Source organism: Pygocentrus nattereri, chromosome 6 (assembly GCF_015220715.1).
Source record: "Pygocentrus nattereri isolate fPygNat1 chromosome 6, fPygNat1.pri, whole genome shotgun sequence".
Classification (NCBI taxonomy): Eukaryota; Metazoa; Chordata; class Actinopteri; order Characiformes; family Serrasalmidae; genus Pygocentrus; species Pygocentrus nattereri.
The window spans coordinates 26649214-26674945 of record NC_051216.1 but is presented as its reverse complement, the minus strand read 5'-3'; the positions used below and the strand labels follow the sequence as shown (position 1 = coordinate 26674945).

The following is a 25732-nucleotide window of genomic DNA, read 5'->3' as shown; positions in this document are numbered from 1 at the left end:
CCTCAGAAAGTGTCATACGTAGCACAAAAATCCATGTTACCTGGTATAGATGGTCTGTCAACTTGACATCAACGTTGGAAAATCTTTCTGACAAATGACTGAAATAAGTGTCGTATGTCGTTATGTAGGTCGCATAGCCTCTTGAACACTGCCTTATAGTAAAGTATTACCAAAAACAACAAGCTTGCAGCACTTGTGGTGCTTGGATCCCTATGATACATTTCTAGAAAGGATAGTATACATAACCTTTGCTAAACACAGAAAAACACTGAATTTCTGCAATGGATTCTCACATCATGTTAATGTAAGCATATGGTCATTAAGCTCATATGTACTGATCGACTTCTCTATGGCTGCCTTCTCAGCTGGTCTCCTGGCTCTGATACTCTTTGTCCAAAGACCAGTGTTGTGGGATTAGGACTGACAGCTTATTCTGTTTGCTGACTGAGTCTAGATACATTCACTCTGTCCTGTTGTTCCTCTGTATGTAACTGAATCAATCAAATTGATTAAGAACGGTTTAGCCTGAGCAGCAAAAGGACAGAGCATCTGTCACTCCTCTACTATCCAGTACAGTGAACAGAGAGTGAGCTTTAGATGTGCACTGATCATTGATTCCTCACTGGATTTAAGAGTGTAATTACCCTTTGATTAGAATAACTTACAATCAATCACCAATAATAGACCTCAGTTCATCAATGCTGCCAATGGGGCTAACTGCACCATGGTAACATATGGCACAAGCCTTAATTAAATGTATTCACTTGTTCTCTCATTACTTTAATCATTTATAGGCCTATCCACTACAACACAAAAAACTAAGTTAGAGAGAGAATCAGCACACATATTGTTAACTGAGTAACAAAGTGAAACAAAATTATTCAATTGAAATTTCTTTGGGCATATTTTCCAATTAATAACACATAGAATGTTATGTAGCACCAGTAAAACCTATTCCAAAAGACTAATTGACAGAGTTTGAGTACAGTATACTAATTACTCCAAAGCTCAACCCATGGCAATAAACAGTAATTAATCATTATATTTCTTGTGCCTTTCAGTAGATATTTTTAAGTGTGCATACACTGAACCAAAACAATTACTCTTCCAGTCTTGGGGAATACGTTGCCAAAATAGGGCACCCACTACAAACAATGCTTAGTGAGGGTCAGCCTTACTGATGGAATTTATGTCTTGTGGTGCCTAAATTCAGGGGTCCATAAATAAACTGGGAGATTTCTTATCGGAACATAAGGGTCTATCAGGGTTTGCACTTTTGCTTCTCAACACGGATTAGATTCAAGAGTAAACCATTAATTTGTGAAATGGTGATGATTAAATTGGCAGTACAATACTGAAAAAGTAATGCATCGTATTGACTGTGATTGAAATACACCATTTCCACTCTAATCATATATTTTACATATCAATACACATGTTGCCAAAAGTACATAAACTTAAAGATGTGTAAAGATGTGCACATGATGTATACATGATGTATACATTTACATCAGCAAAAAAAAAAAAAAAAACATTTAAAGTGCTGGGGGCTCTATGAATGAGCCATTTTGAAAATTATGAGTTCCCCCAAACAGTGTAGTGTTTAATTAAATGCTTTGATGTATTTGTTTACACTTTCACAGTCTTATAATCACCTTAACTGCTACTGAATGACTAAATAATGGTTTTACCATGTAATCAGAGACTTAGCACTACAATGCTTTTCAGAAAGCAGCATTTAGATTATATCTGACCTGTGCACCACCTTTAAGTATGAAAGCAAAGTCAAAGTCCAATACCACATACACTGTAAAAAAAATGAGAGGTCAGCTCAAAATTATATAGTAGCTGATTACATGGCTTTTCTTGAGTTGACTCAACTTGAGGACACACAACTCAAATTTGTTAGTTGAGTCAAAAGTTCTCTTAATGTTTTTAGTTCTGCAACTCAGTTATGTAAATAAAATGAACTTGTTTTTTTATGGTCAACTTCCTCACCAGCCAAGACTCTCTCCATCACACCATCCTGCGAGACACTGAGTACACACTCATGGATGGCTATGGCATCACTGGGGCTCAAACTCACAACCCCCTGTTGGGTTGGCAGCTAAGTCCACTGCACCACTCAGGAACACATGAAGCAACTCCGATTTTGTGTCTACAAATGTTTAATACACTGGAGAATATATTTGTTGTTTTGACTTTGAAGCATGGCATCATCTCATGTGGTGCAACTGTCTAATAATTCATCCCAACATCAGGAGGTTGTGAGTTTGAATCCCAGGAATACCACAGCTGTCCATTATCTGGAAACCCAAGTGGAGAATATGCCAGATGGGACTGTGTGATAGCAGGAATTGCAGCTAGTGGGGAAACAGTATACAAAAAAAAAAAAAAAAAAAAAAAAAAAAAAAAACAGATTCAGTTTAGTTTATCTAACTGAGATGCAGATCTAGAAACAGTAGCTTGGAAATTTTTTGACTCAACTAAGAAGTTTGAGTTGTGTGAACTCAAGTTGACTCAACTCAAGAAAAGCCATGGAATCAGTTACTAAATCATTTTAAGTTGAGATGACCTCTCATTTTTCACAGTGTATATTAAGAATGATGATTATGGAAACATTGGTAAGAATGAGACAGGCTGGCACAGTTACAGCACACATTACTACTCACAAAAGAGATGATTACTAACATTATATCACTTCTGCCTCCTCAACCGGTCATTGCATTACTGCAACAACACAGAGAGGTGGATGGCAAAGGGACTTGTTTCAAAACTCAAAATATTCACCTTAGGCCAAGTCACTTAAGTGTCTTTATTGTCATTTCTCAATATAACTTTGGAACACTGGAACACAGTGTTGCTCTTCAGGTCCCTTGGTCCAACATACAACAACAGCATATTACACAGTATTTAAAAAGAGCAGATAGAATGTTCAACTCAAGGAAGAAGTTCTTCATCTGGGAATTTAATTAGGGAGCTCTCCACATGCATGCCAATAAACATGTAAACAGTACAAATACCAAATTTACAGCCATATCTTTTATTTGTAACCAGTGAAAACTGGAAAGTGCTAATAGAAAGTCAGTGAAGTGATCCTATAGGACATGTGAACCAGTCTGCTTCTACTTTTTCTTTATGCAACCCTTTAAATATCCATTCACATTCAATTTCCTAATTAATACCATAGGCCCAGCCCTCACTGAAGGCATACCTTGCTTTACTAAGCAGTCTTGTTCAGCATGAGGTCTCTTACACTGCAGAATTCAAACTGAATCACAGAGCACACATGCAGGCCAGCAACAGTGCCAAAGGAATTCTTTTTAAGATATGGATTACATTATATTCAATTAATCACTTCTAATATGCTAATATCATTAGTGGTATAAAGATGCTTACGCGACATTACAATTCATAGACATTTCTCCTGTAAGGCATTGCAGGAGCTGATGAGTGTATTGTGTCAGCCATAGCAGGGTATCTGGACTTTCAAAAAGTCTTAATTGAATTCATGGTCTGAACAATAAGGTTGCTAGTGCAACAAGGGGGACATTTAATTAAATTACTTTTATATGCTTTTAGAGAGTCAACTTTAATCTTTCAGGTCAATGATCATATGTTTCAGATAAAGTCACACTCATTTCTAAATAATACAAACTACATATGCAGTTCAGTAATGTAAAACAAGACTGGTGATTTTCAGTCAAAACGCAAACGTCCACAGGCTGAAATGGATTCTGCAGAAAATGTAATTTTATCAAAGCTTGCCTACTATATAACTAAAATACTGCCCTGCAACAAAATATGATGTCCTATTTCCTCATTACTGATTTGCACTCTCACAAAAAAGGACCAGAAAATAGGAAAGTTTGATGTGTCAGCACACACGCCTACATACACAAAATATCTCCAGCATGTCGGATAACCAGAAAAAAATCATTGGCAATGTCATTACATATTTCCATTTACAAGAACAGATAAGACTCACAAAATGCAAAGTGCCATGGTTTTGTAAAGGAGGTAATTTCTCAATATATACATTAGTTATTACTGAGAGCCCTTGCTGTGGCCTTTCTTGGATGGGAATCTGTGGTATTGTATGTAAGATTCTGGCTTTTGGCAACGGTATTAAAGCAGTAATTTCCCACAGAATCCATCTAAATGTTTCGTTTTATCACTTCACAATTTCTCCTGCGTTACACTGTAATTAAGTTTCTTGAACCCCATTCGCAACCTTAAACAGGCATTTAAAAATGCACTACAACTGGAGATTTGCTCATCTGCGGTCTCTGACAAAACACACACACACACACACACACACACACACACATACGAGCACGCACACACAGCACCTCCTTCTTCACTGCCGTTCTCGGTGGCAGCGTAATAGAATCAAAATTATTAATCCCATAATTGCTGGAAGCACATTAGTTTGCATTGAATTTAACCGATTCTCATCTTGGTAGGTGTGATTACAACCCCCACCGAACCACCACACACACACACACACACACACACACACACACACAAACACACACTCCTTTTTGGGTCTCACTCTCTGTGTGTCTTTCTGTCACTTCTCAAGGGAAACACCTGTGCATGCAGGGGTGCAAGTTTGATTAGACACATGGGAAGGGGGCAACACTGGGAAGCTGATCTCTGCATAAAGCAATTTAAACCTAAAACAAAATGAAAAAGTACAGCTGCAGTTAGAGTTATCATCTAAATCAATACTGAAAAAAAAATGGCATTATTATTATACAGGAATACATCCTGTATTTGCTGACACAGCCAGTATATTAGTTTGTGTGCTTTTTGTAGTGGAAGATGTTGATCTGTTTATTTGTTAAAAAATATACACTGAAATACAAAAATTTTTTTCATCTGATCTGCATTTAATAATAAATATTTAAAAATATGTTGATAATGATGTGATGAGGAAATATACTAATAGGACTATAAATTAGCAGCAAAAAATCAGCCATTGACTATGATACTGAAAAAATAGCACTCAATTGACATGACTGAAATGTATTAAGTGGCTGCACATGAATAAAATGTATTACATGAATATAATAATTGTAAGTTACTTAATAATTGTAAGTTACTTAAAGAAAACAATTGCATTTATGTAATCTTTTTATTGTGTGCAACCAATTGACCTTTTTTAGTGTATACAGTGCAATAGTAAATAGTAAATAGCAATGTAATGTAGTTATGTATTCAGATTAGTGCTTCATTTTTGTATTGTGTTGTATATAATGCACACAAAAATGTTTAGTTCAAATTTGATGAACTTCATAACAGTGAGTCAAACGAAGGTGCATCATTAGCCAATCATGATGCACCACGCTGTTCATGATGTACAAGACTAAATTCATGATTTATTCAAACTCCACAGAGCCACAACTCTTTGAAAACATAGTTTATGGTTCTCATTTCCTTTGACTCTCCTGGAACAAAAAAAATTACATGATTCCAAACACACATCAGAATAGCACTGCTAACTGTACCTAAACAAAGAAACAGTATCTGTGACTGTTTGGGGCAATATTTTAAAAATCTTACAGCTGTTTCCAACACCAGCAAATGTGTCAGTAGACAAACATAAACTGAGTAACGGCAACAACAGGCAGAAATCCAGTCTTCATAAAGGTAACTGAATGGCAGACCTTTTCTTAAAAGGCAACAATCTAAATGTGGACATTTTGTAGAATAGATAGATACTAAACACGTAATGTGGATAGAAGTAAATGACAGAGGCTAGCTGGTAAGACAGATACACCTCAGTTTTACACCTCAGTGGATGTGTGGTGAGTCTTCATTTACAATGCCACTCTGTTTTAGCTTTGTGTTGTAGACAATGCGAGATCATTGATGTGATTTTAGGGAAAGTCACTCTCAAAAAGATATCATCAATATGGCTATAGGCTATGTACCTTTTGAGACATTTACCTTTTACCTTACCTTAACCAACAAATTTATCTAATAATTTCAAAAAAGAGGTGGGGGCATGTCAACTCCACCTCCCCCCTAAATTGGCACCAGTATGTGTAAGTGTGATTACAGTCCGGTCCCAGTGGCTCACTGCAGTAAGACCAAAACAGGGCAATATGCCAACAGAAATAAGACTGAAATGTCCTGGATTATTTTATAGTTTGACTCGGCCTATTTGTGTGCGTCTTCGTGTGCGTTCATTCCAAGGCCCTGAGTCCGCTGCAGTGTGTGTGTGTGTGTGTGTGTGTGTGTGTGTGTGTGTGTGTGTGTGTGTGGAGTGTGTTGGTGCGGAAGAGTGAACTAAGAGTATTTACTGTCAGATGGAGGATGGGAAGGGGCTGGACACAGAGCTGTCCCTTTAACCTTTGATCCAGCCTAAGACAAGATTTGAAGTACAGGAAATGGGAATAACCTCTGACACATACACACACACACACACACACACACACACACACACACACACACACACACACACACACACACAAATACATACTCAGATACATACAAGCATGCACTACACACACTCAGTATAGAGGCTGAGACAAAAAAAATGGAAATTTTAGAAGGAGAAAGAAAAAAATATAGGGCTACAACCCTCTCATACAGTCTGAGTGATGTAATCAAGCCCGGAGCGAAATTCTCCGTGCCTCGGGAAGCTTATCAATTACAGAAGAGCATCTTAAAAGCCCACATGGCTCAGATGTGCCCACAGCCATGATCAAACACACCATCACACAACAAAAGAAAAATAAAAGATGGATTACTTTTCCCGGCTTTTCCTAATTCCCTGTCAGCTTTCACTAAAGGTCCTCCAATGCTAATCTCTTTAGCTACAGAGGGAATATGTCAGTTGTGTATCCACTTTATCTGGAATTACACAGAAACGCTGGAAAGAAAAAAAAAAGAAAAAAAAACTTCCCATCAGATAAGGGTCCATCTCTTCCTGCTCAGGAAGAAGTTGCAGCTGCCTGTTTCTATATCCAAGAGGAAGATAATGTGGTGTCTGGACCTGCAGCAATCAGAAATGGTGCCCTACTCATTACAACATATTACTGAGGCCTTTCTTCCCCCTAACCTCTCAATCTCTCTTTTCCTCTGCCTCCTTTCTTTCCTAATTCCCTTCCCGTCCCTTGTCAGAGAGGAGACTCCTGTCAGATAGCAGAAACTCGCTGGACGTGTTATCAGATGTGGCAGCTGATTCGGGACAGTTTCATTCAGTCGCCCAGTAACGAAAACGAAACATCACTGGTCATGCGCAGACAGCAGAATGATGATGGTGCAACACTCAAAATCACTCAGACACCCTCTTTCTATCTCTCTCTCTCTCTCTCTCTCTCTCTCTCTCTCTCTCTCTCTCTTTCTCCTCATGTGCTAAAACAGCACTCTGGGGCAGGGATTTTTTTTGGCCCGCTCTTCTTTCTTTATCGTAGCCACATCTTAATTTATAGCCGAGTCGTCATTATCACGTCTGTCAGCCTTGTTTAACCTCTCCTGATCTCCCATGATTCCCGGCTGGCTGACAGGCGCGATTGCTTGCCTTCTGTCGGCCGGCTGATAGGAGCTGAGTGATTAGCCTGCCTCCTACAGCTAGACAATGATGCATAGGAGTCAGCAGTCTGGACTACATATTAATGAGAGGGGTTGTGGGACTTTGATAAGAATGCGCAATGATACACTTTGGGAAAATTTTGAGGAGGGGGAGCTGGTGGTGTTAGATTACTAGACACACCTAACAGTCAGAACAAGCCAAACATAAACAAACATTCATCTACAGACTGGAAAACATGAAAGGACGAGCGCAGCATAACGCATAACACAGCATAAAGAAATCAAAAACTGCAAATATGCAAAAATGCATGTTAAACATACTAATAATCTATTCATTACTATTTGTTTACCTTTGTATTCTGTAGTGTCCCTTTATGTCTGCACCAGTTCCACCAAGACAAACATCTAGTACATGCAAGCATACTTCACCATGTGTGTACAAAAAAACAGTGGCAAGGTTCAGTGAATCTGGAATTAGCCAACACAAGTTACATTATATGTCATAAAATATCAAGACACTCTGTCTAATTAGAGAATTTAGCTACTTTACACTCTACCATTTCTGACACAGGTATCCAGTTGTGCACAAGCAGTTGCATAATCTCCATTGTAATGCCCTCCCAATTAAAAGGGACACTCTGGAGCAGTCACACTTGAGCTTAAGGTAATGTCCAATGCCAAGTATGGGCCAAAGCACTGGGCTATAGAGCCACGGACCTGTGATGGAGCACAATCCAATACATTTGATTTGGAGTGGTGTTTATGATCCAGAACTATGATCCAGATAGCTGAATGCAATCAAATCCTCATAGCAATATTCCAACATCTAGTGTAAAGCCTTTCCACATGAGTAGAGGCTGTTACTCCAGAAAAGGGGGGACAAATGACCTATTAATAACCTCAATTTCAGAAGAAATGCTGGAGGAGCACGTGTCTATAAACCTTTGGACATATAATATACTGTTGTGTGCAAAAGTTTGTGTGCTCCTGGTTAAAATGACATGTATTTTTAACTTGTGGAAATAAGTATACATCCTCTATAGAGAACACACTTCCGCACATTTTAATGATCCGTTACTGCTTGTTTGCAGAATTTAACACATCGGGGGAAAAAAACATAAAATGTGGCATGTGCAAAATTTATGGCACATTTCATATTGTATGATTAATTTTTTCAATATGTTAAACTCAGCAAATAAATGAAAATTAGACACAAACATTTTCAGAAACATGCCATATTTACCTTTGTTTCTTGAAGAGTATGCATTCACTTATTTTCATATAATATCAAACTTTGACATACAACTGCATGTAGGGAGAGCTGGTAGGTACTTTGTAGGCATGTTGTTATTGCACCAATACAAACCCTACACATCGAGTTATAACAAGAAGAAGTGAGTCACACTCATGATGCAGAAGTCATGGTGTCCTCCATCCTTTGCCACTGGACCGCAGCTCACCTCTTTTCTGAAACAGGCTCTATTACACATGAGCACTGATTAAGAGCCAAAGCGACAAGACGGTCTGCTGTGGATCAAGACTGTCTTGCCTTGCCTGAATACTGTGTTTGTACAGGTATAACCTCAAATTATGTGCTATGTGATACGGGAGGGGACAAAAGCAGAGACAGAGCACACACAAGTGGACGAGAGAGAGAGAGAGAAAAAGGATGGAGAGAAAGAGAGATTGTGCTAACAATTATGTCAAATGTCACATCAATCCAGAGCTAGAGAGAGGGAGGGTTGTGGCATTTAAGCAAGGGGGTCACTAGGTTCCTGTGGGGGATTTAGAGAGAGGTCGATATCTCTTCTCCACGGTCACTTGACTTACCTCTCTCCTTCGCTGCCTCCCTCTCTTCCTATTTCTTCATGTCTTTATCGGAAGTCTGTAGAGAACCTGGAGGCACAGATCAATAGAAGTTCAATCCATGATACAAACAATCCGGATCATCTCTGTCTCTGTTTCTCCGATACAGCCACAGGTTTCTGTAGATCAGTTTCATTTACTGAAAGAAAAAAGTTAGACTTTTGCCTTTGTAAACAAGCCACAAATGCCAGCAGACTGGGGACAATGTAAAATACTTGAAGGTTTATAGAAAATGCTTGTACAGGGCTTGCGTAAAGTATTTGTGCCTATATGCTTTTATAAATCAACACTGACAGTCGAATGTCAGTGAATATGGCTATCAAACAATACAGAATAACAAACCCAAGCTAAAAAAAACTGTGCAGCTGCTTAATTCTTCAAGCACAATAATAAGATGTTTGAAGCATAGCAATTGCGCTAATACCGCTTCCATAGGCCATTTACTGAAGTGTAGCAACCTGCATGTTTATTTACATCTCTAGTACACAGAAGGGACAGCAAGGGGTTGGAGATCACCACACACTCTCTCTCTCTCTCTCTCTCTCTCTCTCTCTCTCTCTCACACACACACACACACACACACACACACACACACACACACACATATATATATATATATATATATATATATATATACACACACACATACACCCATGAACAGCCCCCTCACTCCCACCCCCACCCCATCAGTGGGGCTGCATGGCAATGATTTCTCCTTACTTTTGTGTGGGCTCTAGTTAAACCCAGGCACTAATGGGCTTTTTTTTCCAGATAAGAAATTACCAGCGCAGGCCGCTCTTTTGTCTCTCCGTGGGAGCTCAATAGCCGTCGCCGCGGAGAAAGGCCTCGGTTACCAGAGAAACGGAGAGTGTGCTACCCTTGTCTCCATGGTAAACAGCAGAGCATTTTGTCACAGCCCCTTTTCAGACCCTGAACAGGCTTTAACAGTTTGGCTACAATCAGGACAAATGTATACCATTATTTTTTTACAGGATAAATCATCTTAAACACTCAAGCACGCGTACAACGATTCACAGAAAACACATAAGTTGAGTGCATGTTGTAATGGCATGTGATTATACTAATCTCTGAGGATACAGTATTCATAAACAATGTGAAGATTTTTTTAAACAGAGAATGTAAGACTATTCATCACACAGACAAAAAAAAAAGACAAATTGTCTCTCTTTCACACACACAACCTTTACAGTTTGAATAATGTATCTGACATTACTACAAATTTACAACTAACTAAAAGAACCTAAAGCATTCCACATTTTATTTAGTATTTACTGTTATTTTACTTGGAGTCCTGTATTGAGTACCTTACTTAGTATTCATCATTTAGTACCTTATTATAGTATATAATACCTGGACCTAAAATATTATATATAATATTATATACCTTAGTTTTATTACAATATAAATAAATATGAATCCACAAATAATTATTTTCCACCATCAGTAATCACAAAGAAGCATATATATATATATATATATATATATATATATATATATATATATATATATATACATAGCATCCTGTCAGCCTATAGCAAGCAGCATTTTTATGTTTTGCTTTCAGTTTTACGTATACGGTGCCCCCCTTTTTGACCTGTACAAAGGTGAATGACAGCAGGACAAGGGAGAGAGAGAGGGGGCAGGGAGGGAGAGAGAGAAAGAGAGAGAGAGAGAGAGAGAGAGAGAGAGAGAGAGAGAGAGAGAGAGAGAGAGAGGAGGGAGTCTGTTCTTTCTACTAAAGAGCAAACCCGCGCGCCACTAGCCTCCATTTCACTTCAATCAGGGCGAGAGGAAAAGCGTGGAGGCAAATCACAGTGCGCACAAAGACACTGCAGCAGTAATTTCAGGACAGACAAACTCTGCAATAAAATGACACACATTAGGCGCGCGCGGACCCCTGAAGTGCCTCTACCGCCACGAACCACCAGGCGCACAACCCGCAAAAGCCTTTCACTATCAGAGACTTTCAAAAAGAGTAAGGCAGCATTACAGAGGCAACTTTACCACTGAGATATTTACACTGCGACCCTTCATCAGCCACAGCACTGACACTCACACACTGCACACTGAGGAGGAACCTCGACAAACACAGAGCGCCTTCTTTTATTCTCAGGTAATTAAAGACAACTACAGTTTAAAACTAAAATGTGAGCTTTAGGAAATTTCAAAATTAGCCAGAAGTGTGTGAAAATGACAACAGCTTAAACAGAAATTCAAGAAAACAAAAGAAAGAATTTTTTTTAAAAAATAGAACATATTGTTTTAAATGAAAGAAGAAAAAATACAACTGAATCAAAAATACAAAAGGGAAAAAAAACACGATATTTAGAAATAAAATCAACAGTTGAAAAGGGACAAAATAAAGAAAACAGCTAATTAACAGCTGCTTTAATATAGAAAAATAAATAAGCAACTTTCAGTGTCAAAGCAGTAAATTCTATATTTACTCATAAAATACATTATATAAATGCAGCTGGTCACATAACTGTAGCTGTCAATTAAAAATAAAGACATGATAAGGAAAAATTATAAAGGATTATAAAAGAATTGGTTTTTAATTTAATTGTATTATTTTCTATGCTTTATTTGTAGTATTAGGTAAATTCAGTTAATTCATAGTTGGCATGTGTGTATTTTCAGTACTATAGAGTCAAAACATTTTGTAATAAATATTATAATTCATAACTGAGAAGAATGTCTAGCAGTTCGCATTTTTACTGACAGTTGCACATGAGCCTAGAAACGTCTCTGCTGTCAGTGTACTTCTTGTTCTCTTCGTAAACATTTCTGTGAGTTTTGCCCAATGCAGACTTCCTCCTTCCGAGTCCACAGAGATAGAGATCAGCCCAGAACAAAAGAAGATCCTCTTCCCTGAAATGTTATTTGGTAAGATGGCACCAAAGCAGGCGTGGGAATGCTCGCCCCAGGTCCTGATTACTATATGGATTTCAGCTCCAGTAGTCAACAAACAACAGCCAAGCACAGAAGTGCTCTCTACCAGGGAGATCACCATCCACATCCAGTCTATGACGAAACTTCTGAAACACTGCAGTACAAACAATGGTTTTATGTCCATAATTTAATTTTTAAATAATTCTATGATTAAACATTTGCAAATTTAAGCAGAAAGTTATTCAGATATTTTTCTTAATTCTTCACATTTCTCACATTAATTGCTTTTTTCTGAAACGTTCAGGTAAGGTTGGCTGCTTTCTCCATCTTATGACCAGAGGTGAGCTTTGGAAAATGAAGAGCAACATAAGCGCAGCATGTAGGCTTCAGAAAGATGAAGTGAAAAAATGATCAAGGTGGTACTTTTCAGAAACATTGGGGGGTAACGCACCACATTAAAGCCGTAAGATAATCACTTCAAAAATTCAGTGTAATTGTATTTCCCCCCAACCCCTTGTAAAAGGTACCACAGCAAAGGTTAATATGTTTCTATTATTTAACAATAAAAAGGTTTTAGGTAAAGAAAAAAGCTACACTTGAACTCAAGATGGAGTTGAAACAACTCATTTCATTTTGAGAATGATGCCTTCTCGATGAAGCTGTGAAGACTATTCATTTTAAAACATTCAAACAAACCTTTTTATTGCTCTTTGATTTTGGCCAGAATCAGAGATGCATACAGTAAAGGAATTTCAGTGTTTTAGGTAATACCTGAAAATAGGTGATACGTTTTACTCTGATTTGATGTTGTTAATCGTCTCTGATGACTTTAATTGCTCGTGCTTAGAAATGCTACATACATTTTCTCTTTTACTATGAAACAACAAGAAGACAACAAGGTACAAGATCAAGCCTGGCTTCTTCCATCACATCCTCCACATCCGTCACCTTCTCAGAAAGAATTGCCTCTTTCCACCCACCCTCAGCACTGATTGAGTGGGACACATTTAACGTTTCCGTTGTTTCTCCCCTTCCTGCCCAGGACCAGGATATGTTCCAGTCGCCTACAGCGAGAGTGTACAGTAAAGTTTCAATGACAAACCACACAAAGGAGCGAGCTACAGAAACAGGTTCCACTGACACCATCTCCACCCCAGTATCTCATCCAGCTGTCTTACAGAAAACAGCTACTGTAGACTCCAACAGCTCCAGCACATACTGAGAGAAGACTAAGCTCAGATTAGAGGGATGAAGGTTGAACACTACATTATGCCTTTTATTATGCACTGGTCAAAACAGAAATGTAGCTCTTTGCCATGTGTTGCTAACATGCCAGTAAAGACAGCTTGCATTAAAAGTACCATAAATGTAATTTTCCATATAAATGTTGTTGGCCTGTAAAACGCAGTATTCTTGTTGGCAGTGGCAGCCAGGCGTGTGTCCAGATATGTTAAATTGTCACTTATTGAGTGAATGTAACATATGAACATAAGTAGATCCAGTATGTTCTTTAGCATGAAAAAGAAGCATGGAAAACATTAAAATTCGCTTTTACAATACCACATTATGTCTTTACCAGCATATTTTTTTAAATTTCAATCAGTGTTTTGTGCCTGTTTTCCTACAAAAACATTATGTTACACTTTATAGATGCTGTTTTATGTGATCAGCAAAATAAACAATGGATTGTGTTTTCACTTTGCTTCCTGTCCTTTAAGGTACATGCTATTGGGCATGCTCCCAGAATGGGTGCTTCACTACATGGTTTGAGCTGTCTTGTATTCACAATGTCTCTCTCAGCACATAAATGTACAGTGTTTTAACTGGGTGGTTTCTTACAGTAACATCTTGGGCTAAGTTATGTTATATACAAACTTATTGTTATAGTAAAATATCAAAGTAAAATGAAAAATCAAAGGAAATATCAAAGGAAAATAACAATATATTACAACATTTAATGATAGCAGATACTTATTATTTACACATGGTTCCAAATGCAGCATTAATGATGTATGATACACAGTGAAATAACAATAATAATAATAATAATAATAATAATAAATTCACTATCCATATCTATCATGAAGCATGGTTCATCTTACAAGAAGATAATATGGAGCACAATTAATAAGTATACACATTACTGTACTGTTACACACCTGTCTACCATATATATATATCCAAACTGTATGTAAAAAAAAACAATGTAAAAAAAAAAAAAAAAAAAAAAAAAAAAAAAATATATATATATATATATATATATATATATATATATATATATATATATAATCAATCAAAAATACACTAAAATAGCAAGAATTGTGAGCTAGTCACCATATGTTAGATAGTCATTACAGTTAATACTGGGCTACCAAGAAGAAAGCTTTAGAACTGGTTAAAAACATTTACATATGTAAAATCTCTATTTTTTATTATTATTATTACCATTATTATTTGTATTTGTTCTAATATTTGTGCTTTCTCTGCAAATAAATTATTTTTAAAAAGATTTTTAAATTACATTTTAGGCACAGGTGCCTTAGTCAGAGAGCAACCTTCTTAAACCATCTGTATAATTTCCAGTCAAAATGGCAATTAAGTACAAGTATTTACTTGTGCAGAGATATTTCTGAGAAGATTGGATATGAGACTTGCTAAAGAGGGAAGTCAAAAGAAAATAATTGAAAAAAAATGAGAATGAAAATGAGTTTCCAAAACTGGAGTATAAAAATTATTAAAAGTTACAGAGGAAACAGCACTTCTAATAAGCATTCAAGACCACCAGAACTGTCCCCATCAGATAAACAGCACTTAAATCTTTCAACTTTGACAGAGAAGAGAAAATCAAGCTCCACTCTTGCTTCTAAAAATCCACAGGTGTTTCTGTACATCCTTCCACAGTGAGCAGACACTCTGTGAGTGACACTCACTATGACACTCACTATGAGTCTCAAAGGATGTGCAGCTGTCAAAAAAGAAGAACATTTGCGAATCAAACAAAACTGCTGATGTTCCTATATTAATGGACTGTCCACCCCATAGTCCACACCTCAAAATTACTGTATGTATTTGGGATTACTCAGATAGTGAGGAGCAGAAGATGCAGCCAACTTAAACTTTGGAGGTGTGGAAAAATAGCCCTGAAGATTTCACTGAAACACTGAAAACACATCTCCTGAAAAGAATAGAAGCTGTAATAAAGGCGAAATGTGGACATACTAAATACTGAAAACTGAAACTCTCTTAGGCTGGTGAAGCTTCTGCGTAAATATCTGTTTTATACACATTTTCTGCTTATTTCCTGATGCATATGTGTGTGTCTGTGAAACATTTAATACCACAATATTTTCAAGTCATAATATTTTATTCCTTCACTTTATAGCAATCAACTGTGGAAATGTTATATCACTATAGCAGTAGCTCACAGTAATATCGTTTATAGCACAGTAAGCGTGTTGTATAGTGTTAGCTGGGTGTGACAAAGGGGGTGAGTAATTGGATTGTGTGTACGTGTGTGTGTGTGTGTGTGTGTGTGTGTGTGTGTGTGTGTGTGTGTGTGTGTGTGTGTGTGTGTGTGTGTGTGAACTCATGCCCAAGGCCTCAGCAGCTGGCTGCAGGCTGGGTTTATTTGTTGGGGAGATACTGCAGAGCTGCACTAAGAGAGCTAATCACCAGGAGGGGGAGAGACCATGACACACACTGTGATTGACACACAATAGCCACGGATTCTCTCGCTCTGCTCATCTCCTCTCGCACTTTCTAAAGAAAAAGGAAAATGAAGAGACAGCGGAGGGAGGAAGGGAGGGAGGGATGGTGTGATGGAGGGAGGGTGGAAACGATGGAGGCCAGAAGGGTGGAAGAGAGGGAGGAAGAGTTGAGATCAGCCAAACCTGTAACTTAACCACTGTATGATACTGATGTAGTTATGGTAAACACAAACACATAAGCCTTAGATTTCAGAAGCTCATTTAAAAAGCCTCAAACAAACAGACTCAAGGGGTCCTAATATTCACACCAACAGATCATCATCATCATCATCATTGTTCAATGTCAGATAACACTTTCTTACTGGCAGCAATGCCATAAGAGAACTGCTTCCCTAAAAACCTTTGAGTTGATCTTTTTCACCACCTTCTGAAAGGTTCTGCAGGGAACCAAACATGGTTCTTCTACAACAGTTTCAGCTCTTTTATTTTTAAGAGTGTAGTGTAACATGCATTGCATCTTGGAGCATTTTAAGATTATTTTTTGACTGTGGGTTATAAAAGCTAATGGTTTGTAAAAGCTAGAAATCATAAAAGAGCTTGGCAGCCCTGTCACCCCTCCATCGGCAGCGGCTCCGACTCTGTGTCAGATCTCTAGCTGAGCTTAAGAAGATCACAGACCCATCAGAAATGAGCCGGTAATGATATAGGAGAACTCTGGATTTCTCTCATCTTGATCACGCTGTATAAGAGAGGGAGGCTAGAGTCGTTCTGATGAAGATTACAGAGTACTTGAACAGGTGCCCCTCATGGTGCCGTATTTCAGAGATGTACTCTAATGCAGGCTAAAAGGTGACTGGACTGAAAGGGGCCCTTCCCACTGTTACCTGAATGACAAGGCTAAAGGCTCACAGGAACCAGTGCACTGTGCAAATACTGAAATTCAGCAGCACTGATATCAAGCCCACATTAAATAGGAAAAAGAAAATATGTGGCCATGCACACTCACACATACACATATAGATCGGTCCAGCCGCCTACAGCCAGAGTGTAAAGTTTCAGTGGTAAACCGCACAAAGGGACGAGCTACAGAAACAGGTTTGACTGTCAACATCTCCATCCCAGCCTTACTTTCAACTGCCTTACAGAATAGCTAGTGAAGACATGCAGCACTTTCCACACAGCTGCTTCAACACAGCAGATATGACAGGACTTCTATGCCTTATAACAAAAACATGAATCATTGTTCTGTTGTAGGAGGACACAAACCACCACATAAAAAAAAAAACTTTTTAGTCAAAGGACCACCGAAACTACTATTAGCATGGGTACAAACATCTAAGCCCAAAGTGCACAGAGTGACACTCACATTGCTGCAGTACAGTGCTTACAAAAATCATCTAATGTCTTTTTTCAATCAAATCATGGCATTGGGAACTGAGAGTTGCAGGGTTGTAGAGCTCCCCCTGTTGATCAGTTTGGTTAGATTGTTCCAGCTGCATTTAAAAAACATTATTTACCTGAACTTAACTGAATTATGGAAAGTATTTGGACACAATGACATGATTTTCTTTCAACATAAACCTTTTTTGCTCCATACAATTTACTTAATTGTCTACTCTCACATTTCCAGCTGAACTCAATAAAGATCCTTGAACTTGATTTAATGGTATTGATTTAACTTATGCTGGTGCAACTTATTTTACAACAGGTGGTTTACAGTGGTCATTGTAATGTCCATTGAGTTTAGGATCACCCTCAGTAATAGAGATTGTGGCAACACCGACAACAATGAACCCTGGCAATTTGCTGAATATGCAGACTAAGCCAAGAGCCAATAAATTATTTGAATAGAAGAAATCATCCGTAACTCAAAATATTTACAGATGAATGTATTTGGGAATACATCTTGTGATACCAGGAGCAAATCCTATGTAACACTTTTATTCACTATTCATTATCCTTCATTTTAATTGATTGACTGTTTAAAACAAAAAAATGACTTTTTAAAAATAGATCAAGTCAATTAAGACAGTCAGCCATCATCAGTCAACCATTATCAATAAAGCATCAATTGTAAAAACTCTGCCATCCATGTTAGTTACCAATCAGTTATAAATGTCTGATGATGCAGCATTTAAAATGAATGTATCTTGTTGCTCAGCAAAGAGGCAAGTGAATGTGTGCTGGCTCCCTTCAGTAGGGCTGCTCTGTATGCCATATTATGAAGTAGGCTATGCTATCAAAAGTCAGCTATATTCATTTGTCAGGCTAATTTCTTTTTACAGTTGAATACATGCATGTGTAGGTTAACATTTACAGTGCTAAACTTTCTATTATATAGAATAATTATATGTATAACCTACCTAAATGAATAACGTCTACTGCTCATATGTAATGTTTCTCATTCTGCACTGTAAAAGGTGATGCATTTAATTTGCTTAATTTCCTCATGAATGATTAAAATATGTTTGATCAGTTTTACCTCTCTGTTTACCTTTGGCAATAGTTGTATTGATATTTTGCTCATGTGGAAACGCTGGACTACTTTAGTTATCTTCAGAGAAAAAAAAAACAGTTTTTATGTCATTTTAATACAGTAATACTATTTTATTTAGCAAATGTTGGCAGTGTGCCAATAAAATCTCTGGGTCGTACCTGGCTACTTATTCTAAAAGTTCTAGCTACAGCTCTGTTTATTTTATTTATTTATTTATTTTGATACTGTACTGAAATAGTTGTACCCTTTACTGTAATAAACAACAAAATAAAAGGTGAGATTACAGACAGATGACAGACAGCCACTGTTGCTGGTGGCTTCCTCCTCATTTCCAAACAATCAGAAAAGCCATTAAAAAAACTTACTCTGGAATAAATACAGATGTCGATCTCTTCTTCTCTAAGATTCTCTCTCTCTCTCTCTCTCTCTCTCTCTCTCTCTGAGCTAATTAACCTGGCTGCTCTGTAGTAATGAGTTCTCTCTGGTGGCAGGCTAGCTCTGAAAGGGGAAGGCGCAGGCTAGCGATCCTCTCTGGCCGTATCATCAGGACATTGTCAGGCCAAACAATGGCCTTATCTGCCTGCTTTTCAGACCCCCCTGATTAACGGGGAGGAATGGGGGAGACGGAGAAAAGGGCATGTCCTTGCACAGGCCCAATAAATGTCAGCGAAAAGGCCATGGGACCAGCCATACCCTTATATACATTAGAATTTAGAACAAAGGACCCAGGTCAGGACCAACGAGGGCAACGGAGGGACGAAACATGGCCACAGACGTCCTCCATCAGTTATCACTGAGAATACAGGTTAGGGCAGTGGAACCCACTATACAGGATACAGATATTACATTGCTGCTTTTCATTAATTCAATACAATAAAAATAATTTACATATTTAAATAGAAATTTTGCGTATGCAATTTAAAATCTCACATGAAAACTGATACTCAGCCCGTTAAGGGCCCTGTAATAGTCTGTATGTGAGCCCATACTTTCATTCCTCTTCCTCTTTAGTACATAACTTACAAAGTAACTTCATACTAGAGAACAAATAATTTATTCAAGTTCCAGAATAATAAGTCATAAGGTTAATAACTGAATAATAAATTTGCAGTCTAAGGAGGTAACCATCAAATCCTTTCAAATAAGAGCACAGTCCTTAAGCCAAATTGATGAAATCGTTAGAATGTAAAACGGCTATGTAGAAACACGAACAATGAAATGAACAAAATCTGTTCTCAGGAGTGGAGCAGTTTTAGCTGAATTTAGCCTCAGAACCTCTTAGGACATGACATCCATCAATGCATACAAAATGGGAAAATGAATGAAGCGTGGCTTTTGAACCAAAAAAGCAGCGAGTGCATCTTGAACACAAATAACATGACATTAAATATAGAAAATCATACTTTTTCACAGTCCATGTCCTTGAAAGACCCACATGCCTTCTAGCTTGGCCACGTTAAATCAATCCTGAATATCTCTCATTCTCTCTCTCCTGCTGTCTCTCCCTCTTATTTTCCCTCTCTCCATCTCTCTCCCTCTCATTCTCTGTCTCTCTTCCTCACTCCCTCTTTTTTATTGGAGTAAGAATAGAGTAATGAGAGGCCAGGTCAGTGTAAAGAGTCAGAACTCACCTCACTTCCTCCCTTCCCAGTATGAGTGGCCACTTAGCATGGCAATGGGCAGGAGGACATGGGAGGGAGAGGAAGAGAGGGAACCATACAGAGAGAGAGAGAGAGAGAGAGAGAGGAAGCAGGCATAAGAAAGACCAAAGAGATGGGAAAGAGTGTGTAAGTGAAGTGCAGCTGACAAGCTGGGGAGACTAGTGAGAAACAGGATGAGAGAAAGAACGTTGAAGGGAAATTATTTGTGGACACCTGCTATTCAGTTACAGTCTGGTACAGTGACAGCATTTTAGATGGACCCACATGACACACTGTTAGGTCTACTAGAAAAGAAGAGAGTGCAGAGGGTATGAAAAGGGGGGAGCTGGGGGCTGTAGTCGATGAGGGCATGAGGGTGGACAGCCTGTTTAATAGATTCTGTTTATTTCATTATCTGCTTGGAAACAAATGTGTCTTTCTCCATGCAGAGGGGCCACCCACAGAATGACAAACCAAACAAAGATGCTTCTGTCTGCACCCCCAAAGACCCCCTTGAGTGGCTCAAGGTCCATAAGAAACCTGCAGGAGCCATTCACTCATTCATTCATTCACTCGAGCACACACACACACACACACACACACACACACACACACACACACACACACACAGTGCACAGCAACACTAATTAATCCTGAGATTACCAAGCCAATTACTATCACACTTGTTCTAATTAGAAATTATTTAAAGCATTTCCCAATTAGCCTGCACATGCTTGTTTGGTTAGACCACCATGCATAACGCACCGTGGGAGTGTGTGTGTACAGTCATAGAGGAGGTCATAATCAAGTTGGTTGCAAGTGCTTTATTGAAATCCATTTTCATGCCTGCATTGGCCAGCACCTTTAAATCCACCAGCTTCTTCCCTAGTGATACATCTAATCAGAATGGAAAAAAAATCCACAAACAAAAATATCAGCAAGGATAAACAAATAAACATCTAGAAGAGAATTAAGTTGCTTTGTTACTGGCCAGTGTAGAGCAGTTTTAGCTGAACTTTGCCTTAGAACCTCTTAGGGCATAATGTCCATATATAGATGTACACACTATATTGCTAAAAGTATTCACTCACTCATCCAAATCATTGAATTCAGGTGTTTCAATCACTTCCATGGCCACAGGTGTATAAAACCAAGCACCTAGGCACGCAGACTGCTTCTACAAACATTTGTGAAAGAATGGGTCGCTCTCAGGAGCTCAGAGAATTCCAGCATGCTACTGTGATAGGATGCCACGTGTGCAACAAGTCCAGTTGTGAAATTTCCTCGCTACTAAATATTCCACAGTCAGCTATCAGTGGTATTATAACAAAGTGGAAGCTATTGGGAATGACAGCAACTTGGCCATGAAGTGGTAGGCCATGCAAAATGACAGAGTGGTGTCAGCAGATGCTGAGGTGCATAGTGCGCAGAGGTCGCCAACTTCCTGCAGTCAATCGCTACAGACCTCCAAACTTCATACAGCCTTCAGATTAGCTCAAGAACAGCACGTAGAGAGCTTCATGGAATGGGTTTCCACGCAGCTGCATTCAAGCCTTACATCACCAAGCGCAATGCAATGCATTCAATGCACTGGTGTAAAGCACTGCCATCTGGCAAGCCAATGGACGAGTCTGGGTTTGATGGTTGCCAGGAGAACAGTACTTGTCTGACTGCATTATGCCAAGTGTAAAGTTTGGTAGATGGTGTAAAGTTATGGTGTTGGGTTGTTTTTCAGGAGTTGTGCTCGGCCCCTTAGTTCCAGTGAAAGGAACTCTTAATGCTTCAGCAGACCAAGAGATTTTGGACAATTTCATGCTCCCAACTTTGTGGGAACAGGTTGAGGACGGCCCCTTCCTGTTCCAAAATGACTGCGCACCAGTCCACAAAGCAAGGTCCATAAAGACATGGATAAGCGAGTTTAGTGTGGAAGAACTTGACTGGCCTGCACAGAGTCCTGATCTCAACCCGATTTAACACCTTTGGGATGAATTAAAGCGGAGACTGTGAGCCAGGCCTTCTCGTCCAACATCAGTGTCTCACAAATGCACTTCTGGAAGAATGGTCAAAAGTTCCCATAAACACACTCCTAAACCTTTTGGAAAGAGCTTCCCAGAAGAGAGTTGAAGCTGTTATAGCTGAAAAGGGTGGGCCAACATCAAATTAAACCCTATGGATTAAGAATGGGATGTCACTCAAGTTCATATGCATGTGTATATACATATATACACTGCTCAAAAAATAAAGGGAACACTCAAGTAACACATCCTAGATCTGAATGAATGAAATATTCTCATTGAATACTTTGTTCTGTACAAAGCCGAATGTGCCGACAACAAAATCACACAAAAATCATCAGTGGAAATCAAATTTTTTAACCAGTGGAGGCCTGGATTTGGAGTCACACACAAAATTAAAGTGGAAAAACACACTACAGGCTGATCCAACTTTGATGTAATGTCCTTAAAACAAGTCAAAATGAGGCTCAGTATTGTGTGTGGCCACCACGTGCCTGTATGACCTCCCTACAAGGCCTGGGCATGCTCCTGATGAGGTGGCAGATGGTCTCCTGAGGGATCTCCTCCCAGACCTGCACTAAAGCCTCCGCCAACTCCTGGACAGTCTGTGGTGCAACGATGGATGGAGCGAGACATGATGTCCCAGATGTGCTCAATCGGATTCAGGTCTGGGGAACGGGCGGGCCACTCCATAGCTTCAATGCCTTCATCTTGCAGGAACTGCTGACACACTCCAGCCACATGAGGTCTAGCATTGTCCTGCATTAGGAGGAACCCAGGGCCAACCGCACCAGCATATGGTCTCACAAGGGGTCTGAGGATGGCAGTCAGGCTACCTCTGGCGAGCACATGGAGGGCTGTGCGGCCCTCCAAAGAAATGCCACCCCACACCATTACTGACCCACTGCCAAACCGGTCATGCTGAAGGATGTTGCAGGCAGCAGATCGCTCTCCACGGCATCTCCAGACTCGGTCACGTCTGTCACATGTGCTCAATGTGAACCTGCTTTCATCTGTGAAGAGCACAGGGTGCCAGTGGCGAATTTGCCAATCCTAGTGTTCTCTGGCAAATGGCAAGCGTCCTGCACGGTGTTGGGCTGTGAACACAACCCCCATCTGTGGACGTCGGGCCCTCATACCATCCTCATGGAGTTGGTTTCTAACCATTGGTGCAGACACATGCACATTTGTGGCCTGCTGGAGGTCATTTTGCAGGGCTCTGGCAGTGCTCCCCCTGTTCCTCCTTGCACAAAGGCGGAGGTTGCGGTCCTGCTGCTGGGTTGTTGCCCTCCTACGGCCTCCTCCACGTCTCCTGGTGTACTGACCTGTCTCCTGGTAGTGCCTCCAGCCTCTGGACACTACGCTGACAAACACAGCAAACCTTCTTGCCACAGCTCGCACTGATGTGCCATCCTGGATGAGCTGCACTACCTGAGCCACTTGTGTGGGTTGTAGAGTCCGTCTCATGCTACCACGAGTGTGAAAGCACCACCAACATTCAAAAGTGATCAAAACATCAGCCAGAAAGCAGAAAGGTACTGAGAAGTGGTCTGTGGTCCCCACCTGCAGAACCACTCCTTTATTGAGTGTGTCTTGCTAATTGGCAATAATTTCCATCTGTTGTCTATTCCATTTGCACAACAGCTGTGAAATTGATTGTAAATCAGTGTTGCTTCCTAAGTGGACAGTTTGATTTCACAGAAGTTTGATTTACTTGGAGTTATACTGTGTTGTTTACGTGTTCCCTTTATTTTTTTGAGCAGTGTATATATATATATATATATATATATATATATATATATATATATATATATATATATATATATATATATATATATACACAAACACACACACAAATAGAAAGAGAGAGAGAGAGAGAGAGAGGGGAGAAATCATTGACACTGCATCCTCCAGGCTAGTTATCAGCACACAGTTCATCAGCATCCTTGATGGAATAGGAGTGCATTAGTGCACATGGTATGGGTAAACTGCTTATCTGTGAAGGCACCATTCATGCTGAATGATATATACATGTTTTGGAAAAATATGTTTTGCCATTCAGATGATGTCTTTTTCAGCGAATGTCTTGCTTATTTCAGCACATATTACAACAGCATGGCTCCTTATTAAAAGAGTCAGGGTGCTAAACAGACCTGCCTGCAGTCCCCACAGAAAACATACGGTAGTTTGTGAAAACACAAAACACAAAATATGAAACACAAAATACGACAAAACAGATCCCAAACTGTTGAGCAGCTGAAATCCTACATCAAGTAAAAATAGAAAAACAAGTCCCCATTATTTACTGTCTGAAAAAACTTTGTTATACAACACTTACACTAGAACAATGATTAATGTACTTCAAATCAACAATAACCTTATCAAATACTACAGTTCAAAACTTTGTATTCCTCATCCCTCTATCCCTGCCTCTATTCCCCTCTGCCTCTCTAAGGCACACTCTCTGCACACACACTCGCATGCTCTCTCTCTTCACCTATTCGAAATTGAGTGTGCCTCTGAGGGATTGCTGTTCAGCGCTTGTCAGGCTAAATTGAAAAGATGATCCACTGAGCCATGGGGTAAACACTGAAACCTTTTAATCTGAAGAGTCCACAGTTAAATAAATACCGGCGTGTTCGCTCGCCGCCACCCAGCCCCTCTGGGCTTCATTAGGCTCCAATTACAGGTTCATTCAGCTGTGAAACGCAGAAATGCAACAGCTGTATAAACCGCTTATGGAGTAGCAATTTACCCGCTATCCATAAGGCTGATGTTATCAGGCCCTAATACGACATAGCATTTATCATTACACAATGCTAACTGTGCTGTCTACAACAATTCAGGTAATTAATTTCAGTTCATTTTTTAAGCACTGCTGCAGGGATGCCAATTCCCCTACTCCTGTGAGCAATGTGGATTTAGACATTCAACAATGCACATATTCTCTTCTTACATATGCTCTTAAGGGTTGTCACTATCAATTACACTGGCCCTGAAAAGTATTTGGACAACTGTGCTACATTTAAAAATGTATTAAGTGTGCAGTGTTAGAAAGTAAAATGGCAAACCAAGTGATGTTTACTTTAAAGTTTGATGCTGTCGCATCCACTTTCATCACTGGTACACCCAGAATAACAGCTCATACTTATTTGCAATATTTAAATCTTAAGAAGTACATTTCTTTATAAGACATTTGTTTTCATTTTCACTTCACTTCACTTTTGACATAAACCAAACAAAATCCCAGTTTAATCAATAACAATAACTGGGAGGGATTGTTAAACAGTCACAAACACCATCTCAATCTAACAGCTACAGTTTTCAGCAATTAATCAAGGAGCTTCACATGCTGGTATGAAAATTTGAAAGAGTTTATACTGTCTTGCATTGATAGTGATGCTGTCAACATTTCTGAGATAAATCTGGGGAGGAACATAATATAGATATGTAGAGTGATGTAGAGTGAACGGACACGACTTGTTTAAACTACAAAATATTTGAGCAAACTTTATAGCATTAGATAGACAGAATAACTACAGATCTCTG

At 39.1% G+C, this 25732-nt stretch overlaps 1 long non-coding RNA gene across 1 annotated transcript in view; it reads right to left on the bottom strand.

The window, feature by feature from the left end:
• Positions 1–25732, bottom strand: part of LOC108431467 — a 102831-nt gene that overhangs the window by 59044 nt on the left and 18055 nt on the right. The window contains exon 2 of the long non-coding RNA XR_005130363.1: positions 9376–9441. This is a non-coding gene — a long non-coding RNA (uncharacterized LOC108431467). The remainder of the gene's footprint in view (positions 1–9375; positions 9442–25732) is intronic.